The sequence below is a fragment of the Oratosquilla oratoria genome, chromosome 26, assembly GCF_046742065.1.
Source record: "Oratosquilla oratoria isolate Oo_2021 chromosome 26, ASM4674206v1, whole genome shotgun sequence".
Lineage (NCBI taxonomy): Eukaryota > Metazoa > Arthropoda > Malacostraca > Stomatopoda > Squillidae > Oratosquilla > Oratosquilla oratoria.
The window spans coordinates 32,073,069-32,081,870 of NC_134802.1; the positions used below are offsets into that span (position 1 = coordinate 32,073,069).

An 8,802-nucleotide genomic window follows, 5' to 3' on the forward strand; every position below is an offset into this window, starting at 1 on the left:
ATAATAATAATAATAATAATAATAATAATTAATTATTATTATTATTACACGTTATAGCTCCCAACTCGTGACCGACCTGTTCTTCAAAAGCCGCAAAGATTTTGCACGGAAATGTGGCCTACTGTACACCATAGCAGTGACTCAGCCGTCCTCCCAGCCACACATCGCCGATGACGGCCGGGATTTCCATAGTCTGCTACTATGGTTCGTTTCACACGTATCGACTTTTCGCCGTGCGCCGTCCACGACACGACGTCCTCTCTCTCTATCTCTCTCTCTCTCAAAAAAAAAAAAAAAAAAAAAAAAAAAAAAGGTGTGTATGGACGTTTTCACACGCCCGACCACGGATGAAAGCGTCCATAAACATCCATGGTTATTTGAGAGCACGACGTCGTGTCGTGGACGACGCACGGCTTAAAGTCGATACGTGTGAAACGAGCTAATCTCCCTTTTCCGTCTGGGATATAAAGGCGGAGTCCCATCTATGCACTATTTTATTTTCTTATATTCTGTATATAGTAATATTTTTTTTCAACCACAAATCACTTTTAATTTCATGTATAAACTTTCCCACGTGCACATACTAGTAAATGCACTACCATAGCGGACGTGGGTTGAACGCGATATTTCGTGTAGGTGTATGTAATTCGAGCATACAAATATAAGAAAGTCGTACTCAACTGCTATCTCTATTGATAGCGTATTGGTTTAAGTCACTGTAACTTAATTACGGGTTAGCTGGGTTCGAATCCTCGGCTCGTCCACGTTTCAATTTCCAACGGATGCCTCCATCGAGCGATTCTTCAGTCTCGACTGCGATGGCATGGAATTAAAAGTGATTTGTGGTTGGAAAAAAATATATATATTGATTGATCACTGGGAACCATTTAGTATATATGTATAGAAAAGGAAGTTGTATAGTACAATGGGTATCAATTTTTTAGGATTATAAAAACGGTTTGAATCAACTCTATGACACAATGTGACAACAGCGCTTTTTCACCTCCATGTTGCCACGTCGAGAAGGTGTCACAGGTGTCACAGGTGTAATAGGTTGTGAGTGATAATCGTTGTTATAATCCTGAAAAGTGATACTCATCGTACTATATAGCTCCATTTACTATATACAGAATAGAAAAAATCATATAGCATGTAGATGGGAAATGAGAGAGAGAGAGAGAGAGAGAGAGAGAGAGAGAGAGAGAGGCATGTACTTAGGTGGATTTGGCGCACAGACTATAGACAGTTCCATGATCCTTACTACCTGTCATCCCCGTCCATAAAGTTGTCTAACCTTCTTTTAAAACAACCAATAGTTTCAGCGCTCATTAACCATATGGTTACTAAGTCTATTCCATTCGTCAACCACTCTATTAGTAGTAAACCAGTTCTGGGTTATTTCTTACACAGACGATTCGTCACGGATTAAACGTCTTAATCCCTTTGACGTGATCACTACGACCCCTTGGCGGAACGCAGATCAAGGTTCGAATTCTTCCACCCTGAACCTCTCGTACTCGAACCCGCGGAGGACGTCCTCGAACACAAGAAGCTCCTCAAGTGCCAGCGGCTTTCGCTTTGCATTTCTCCTCAAGGTTGAGCTTGTTCCAGCCTCGGGGTGACCTTGTTCCAGCCTCGGGGTGACTTTGATAGAAAAGTCTCAATCCAGCCTTGGTTCGTTCGCCTTTGGCATAACCTTGTTACAGCGACCTTCTTCTTCTACGTTATACTCACACATGTGATTCACCTTGGTCTTTAGATCACGTGTTGGACTCGTGATCGACAGCTATCTCCCTCCCGGAAGAGAGCTAAGAGCTCGTATGTCCGATCTATGGGTAATGCTATGACCTTACACGCACATACACCCCCACCTCCCCGCCCACGAGAGTTGAAGTAACGACTCGAAGCGCAGCGATACTGAAATAGTTTCAGCCCTGGGCAGGATTCGAACCAGGTACCGCCGATACCTCCGTACTGACAGTCTGAGACTCTACCAACCGCGACACCGAGTCGTGTGCGTGTATATATATGTGTGTGTGTGTGTGTGTGCACCTAATCCCCTTTCTTCCTTATAAGGCACTAAGTCAAAGTACAACGGACCCACGTCAAACGCACCAAAGCCTATTTGACACCCCATCCCATCTCAGCATCTCGTGGTTGAAGAGTCCCTCCTCACTCCCGCCACGCCGTTCGGGTCGAAGGGGCAATGCAGCGAGGCACAGCGCAGCTACAACAGGGCTGGTTTACCCCCACCGCTTCATCGTATGGCGATGCTCCATTCTCTCCCCACCCGTCCTCATCTACTCATGGTAATTCACGGAGAAGACTGAGAAGTGCTGTCGGGTGAATTTATTTCGTTTTGGGGGGAGGGGGTAGGGGAAGGTGGAAGGGGGTAAGGGGTAGGTGGAAGGGGGCAGGGGGCAAGGGGTAGGTGGAAGGGAGCAGGGGAGGGGAAGGGGAGAAGGGAACAGGGGGGAAGGGGCAGGGGGAGATGGAAGGGGTTAGGGGGAAGGTGGGGGGGCAGGGGAGAGGAGGGGGGAAGGTGGAAGGGCCAGGGGAGAGGAAGGGGGAAGGTGGAAGGGGGCAGGTGGAGGGGGGAAGGTGGAAGGGGGCAGGGGAGGGGGAGGGGAAGGGGCAGGGGGTAAGGGGTAGGGGAAAGGGGGAAGGGGGTAGGGGGAGGGGCAGGGGGAAGGTGGAAGGAGGTAGGGGGAAGGTGGAAGGGGAGAGGAAGGGGGAGGGGGTAGGGAGTGTTCCGACGGTACTGAATCCGTCGCAGTCACTTTTTAAGCATATGATCAGGGCCTTCGCGAATTCCGTTCTGCCTTGTGCCAAACGTTTTCATTCAAGCCACACGTGACCCTAAACACAACTCCATCCCCTAAGGCCAGCCAGAACGAAATGCATAAAGTTCGACACTGGGCTGAGGGACGAGTGAAGACATTTCGGTGGATCTGAAAAAAAGGCAGCTCATCTGTATGGCAACATCAGCTAGAGAGCCAATCAGAACGAAGTACAAGACTACCAGTAGCCAATACAATGTCTAGAAAAGTGGTTCCTAAATACTTTCATCCCCAATTCTCCAGAAATCATCTCCAAGTCAACCCATTACTCCCTTTCCAATATAAGCCTAATGCTCCAGAATATTAACTTTGAATTAGTGGGAAATAGACGGCTATGAACAAACAATTAACTTCCAAAGACCCCTTTTATTATTTTTTTTTATTTTCAGTAAATCAATGAATACCTAGCTACAAACGTTTTTATTGTTCTCATACAAACTTGCTCCACGCCTGAAAAAATGAAAAAATTATTTGACCCCTTTTGATCACGGTTGGCAGGATTTGTTCTTGTTGCCGATCATGGCCCCTCGCCTTCATGAGGGACAGACAGACAGACAAACAGATACAGACACAAGCAGAGATACAGACAGATATAGGCAGACATGAAATAGAAAAAGATCAATCATGTGGTGACAACGATAGCAAAATCCATTACGTCAAAATAAACGTGCCACGACAAAAAAAAAAAAAAAAAATGACGTGGCAAAAATCTCTTGTGACCAAAACGTCACGTAAATTCTGTTCCACCAAATCTGCTTTGGCAAAGTCTTTCATGAGGATGATCCAGCTTGAGTCACACGTGTTAACAGCTCCCTCCCTCCCTTCCTTCCTTCCTCCCCCTCCCCACTGTTATTGATCGCCACTGTATTGATTACACAGTATACCTCTTTCTCCCCCCAACCTCCTCCTCCCACCCCTCCACCACCTTCTATCGTAAAACGTCGTATGCAGCTCTGTTAAGCGTACGCAGGCGCGCACACAAACGCTTCGTATAAAGTAAACAGTTCCAACTCAGACTACAGCTACTATAAGATCTATTCAAGTTTCTGTGGACTTTTCCCCCTACGACCCTTAGACCTTGTTCAGGCAATATCCGGGCAATCTGGGGCCGGAAGTATCACCAGTTTCCGTGTTTTCTCCCAGATTTTTTTTAACCAAACTATCTTGCCTTCAAAGACATCAATGAATTTATATTTCTTGTTCTACACAAGCAAAACCATCTCACCGCTAGAAAATGTAATTTGCGCATCTGTTACACACTTAATTACTCAATATTACACGTTATGTATAAACACCACTCACTGCACCGGGGACACGACAACACGAGGACATGTATATGCACACATGTATACATATACACACATGTACACATGCATACACACACACACACATCTATACACACAAGTATTCATGTATACATATGCATATACAAACATTCGACGAGATGAGGATTTCACAAGGCGATGCTAGTAGATACATACATATACCAAAGGCTTTTTCCTCCTACACGGGGGGTAGCCAAAAAGAAAAAGGCATAGAAACCACTCCCACCCATTCCATTTCCTATATATTCCACTCCCCTCCACCCTCCTTCTTATCTTGGCACCTCCTGGATGACGGGTCATCCCTGCATCCTGTCCACTGCCCTGGATGCAGTAGATAAGCAGAGGAAAGGAACGGACTCTACACCTGTACGACAAGTGTTTCATGTAATCGAGGACACGGAGGTGGCAACGTTGTCCCTCCATAACCCCGATTTGATAGCAGGGGTTGCATGCGTGTACACACGCGCGCGCGCGCGCGCACACGCACACACACGGCGGTCCGGGTTCGAATCCCGCCCAAGGCTGAAATAATTTCAGTATCGCTGCGCTGCGAGTCGTTACTCCAACTCTCGTGGGCGGGGAGTGTGTGTGTGTGTGTGCGCGTGCGTGTACGGTCATAGCATTACCCATAGATCGGTCAAATATGAGCTCTGAGCTCTCTTTCGGGAGGGAAATAGCTGTCGATCACGAGTAGAACACGTGATCCAAGACCATGGTGAATCACACGTACAAGCGCGCGCGCATTAACACAGGCACACGTCGACATTGACACACACACACACACAAATAAGAATGTACACAAAATGCCAACTGAGCAAGTACTGAAATGAATTTTTTACTAGTACCACCTTTTACGCCTAATACTTCAAAATCTAGATTTGCTGTCACAGGTAGTACAAGTAATACTCGCGCTTGACACTACCATTATCCAATTACTGTTACCATTGGAATACTCTTACCAAGAAATAACTTGAGAAATGTCAACTGTTTAGCAAAATAAATGTATGTATCATGTTCTGAAATAAATTCGTCCTTTACTGTTGCATCGAGAGAATTAATCAACTTGTCTCGTAATTTTACAGTAAGTATATAGGAATGGAAGAGACATTGAGAGACCATAAGGCCTACACTAGGCAGTTACATGTCCCTTACCATTTACCTTCCCTATCCATAGTTATCCCATCTTCTCTTAAGAACATGAGAATGAAGGAGACTGCAAGAGACCATAAGGCCTACACTAGGTAGTTCCATGTCATACTTATTCATAAAGTTATCTTCGCTTAAGAACATAGGAATGGAAGAGACATGAAGAGACCATAAGGCCTACACTAGGCAGTTCAATGTCCCTTACCACCTTTCATTCCTATCCATAAAGTAAATCCATCTTCTCTTAAGAACATGAGAATGGAAGAGACTGCAGGAGACCATAAGGCCTACACTAGGCAGTTCCATGTCCCTTACGACTTTTCACCCCTATCCATAAAACTATCTTCTTTTAAAACAGCCAATTATTCTTTCAGCGTTCACTACTGCATGACAACTAAGTCTATTCCATTCATGCACCACTCAATTAATAGAAGCAGGAAACCTTCATCTCTTTCTTCAACTTCAGTGCACAACCCCCAGCACTTGTCAAGGGAACAGGAACGAGTGCCCGCAAGATGTACGTCGGAGAGAGTCATCTCCCTATATCCTATCTTCAACATCCTCAACTCATTCAGGAAGTGCAGCCCCGAGGGGCTGGTACTCGGTCTACGGACCGGGCCCAAGATGTCTATCATCTTCTAATACATTTCCTCATTTCCATATAATGAGGCTAACAACAGGTGACTGCTCCGCAATGCACCGTTGCCATCCACTGTGGGGTTGCGGGTTTTTTCTGTGAAACTATGGAAGAGACAGTTACCACTAACACCTACCAATTCCCCTCAAGGCTCGAGAAGGGTCAAAACACATATGATTTATGATAAAAGATTATATATCACAATTAAACAATCTGGCCAACCAAAGATACACAATATTAAATAATAATAATAATAACAACAGTAATTAACTATTGCATTGAAAGCAAAATAAAAATGTTAAAGTTAAAAACGAGCTGCAAGAGGCGAAATGACTTCAAAGAAATAGAAAGCCAAGAAATACTCGATGTAAACATCCATTGGAGGCAGTATTTTTTTTTTTTTTAATTGCGAGGCATCTAGAAACCACTTCAAGAATTATTTAGCTGTGGAAGTTGAAAGAAGAAAAAGTAGACGTAGGGCATGGTGCTGAAATAATTCTTGGCTCCTTCCTTTTGGCATAATGAGAATCAAACATTATCGACGACGCCAACGTTATGGCAACAATTGTAAACATTTCCATTTTCGCGCCTGTTTATTTCTTGACTATTAATACATCACATATCATCTATGGAACAAATAAACTCTTGTCTTCAACTAAAATTTTATATTTTTCCAGGCTAATAATCATCTATCATTTCTCGTATTTCCAAGACAGTCTACCTTCCTTCTGTTCCAGGCATTTTAGAGCTAACATTTGACTCCTTTTCCATACGTACAACCAACGACCATAGTCTTCATGCTTCTCACTTATTATTATGTCGCTAGGGCATCGTATTAAGCCACTGTGATTTATATTTCCATACGTGATTGCTAACGAAAAAATAAAACATTATATGTAACAACTTGAAACAATATCTATATTGGTAATTATATGTGCTGTGGAATTTGTCTATGAGTATGTGTATAATATAGATGATATATGATTCACAACATTTGTTACAAACTAGATACATATCTTTAACCGAAATGCACAATTTTTGCCCTTTCTTTGAGAAAATGCACAAATTTGAATAATTTTGGTTCACAGATTAACAAACCAAAGCAAATATTTCAAAATATTTATAATCATATTTAAATGTGTATCATTACTTACCTTCCAGAACAGTAGCGAATATTAGGATAACATCTTACGAAGCACCTACACATGTCAACATTAAAAAAAATAGCTGAGCAAAGGAAGCACGACTGAAAACACCACACACTACATGGTCACATTCCACGCCACTACTCACCATCCGTGCGACTGACAGAATGCAGACTGCAGACGACGCTCTCGCCTGTCAAATGGAAATACGCGGCAAAACACAAATCTACGAGTAAATAGACTTTTTATATAACGTCTCACCAGCAACATGTGAACATATTGTAGAATAGATGCGGATCAAAACAGCACACTAGTCATTCCCTGTCAAATTTTGGGCAGTTCCAAATGAAAACACAAGACCAGTAATAATTAAAAAAAAATTCTTTAGACTAAATAATATCAAAGATAACGGTGTAACAGAATATAAAAGAGGAAAATACTGTTGTGACTATTGTATTAGGACTACTGACAGCAGGATGAAAATTACTATGAATATGTCAATTTCAGTGTCAGTGTATATATACATATATATATAGACATATATATATATATATATGTTATTATATATATATATATGTATATATATGTATGCTAATAAGAACACGGGTACGTGTGTTCACTTATGTAAAGTAGACCAAGTGGTCTACTTTGCATATATATGTATATATATACATATATATATATACATATATATATACATATATATACATATATATATATATGTATATATGTGTGTGTGTGTATATATATATACACACATATGTGCGTGTGTATGGTTGGATTCAATAAGAATAATACTCATACACTGATGTATTTCCTCATAGTTTTATGAACTTCAAATAATAATATGCATTTACATAAATATTAACTTTTTTGTCTGCATTGTACCAGTTATCTTTCTTCAAGTATGAGATAAAAGGTGTGACTGCCGTAAGAACAGTATCAGATAAGCTGGATAACACTGGAAGTAATAATCATCACAAATTTTCCATTGTCCTATTGTTGAAATATTTCATACCACTAACTGTAAGAAAGATGAATACGATATGGAAATCAATCGCACGTAGTAATTTTTCACGGAACAGTTTTATTTGTGTACTCCATTTGTAATCCCGATAGTAATTTAGTAAATAAAGTTCCACTCTCATATAAACACAATGTCATGCGATCTTATGAACATTATGCTTTCATTGTGCATTGTTATGGAATCTATTGCAAAGCAGTCCATAAATAGAGTTGGTCATACATTTTCAGTTTCTAGTTGGTCAAATTTGTCCTGCCGTCTTTCAGAAAATCTTGTGTATATGTAGTTCTCCATGGAGACGTGAACGTAGCATAAAGGATTATGTGACTTTTTTTTGTGACAACTGTGGACAGGTTATTGTTACACATGTTTAAGTTTAATTTGTAGGAAAATAGGAATATAGATTTTGAGGAAAATTTGGGGAAGGAGCTTGCTATCATTATCATAGGCATAAGAAGGCGGGTCATTTGGAACTTTGATCTATCCTCACATAGTTGATAATAACTATGACATAGTTACTATGTGAGGATAATCATAGTAGATCAAAGTTGTCTATGTGAGGATAGTAGATCAAAGTTGTCTATGTGAGGATAGTAGATCAAAGTTGTCTATGTGAGGATTTAAAGATTGGGATTGGCTTTGAGTGTAAGGGTGGTCAGTTTGAACATGTACAATTTTGATTATA

General features: G+C 41.5%; 1 protein-coding gene across 1 annotated transcript in view; it reads right to left on the reverse strand.

Annotated features, from left to right (window-relative positions):
- Positions 1–7,247, reverse strand: part of LOC143039442 (uncharacterized) — a 138,605-nt gene extending 131,358 nt beyond the window's left edge. Inside the window, exon 1 of the mRNA XM_076209489.1 lies at positions 7,103–7,247. The gene's annotated coding sequence lies outside the window, so the exon portion shown is untranslated. The remainder of the gene's footprint in view (positions 1–7,102) is intronic.
- Positions 7,248–8,802: the final 1,555 nt, after the last annotated feature.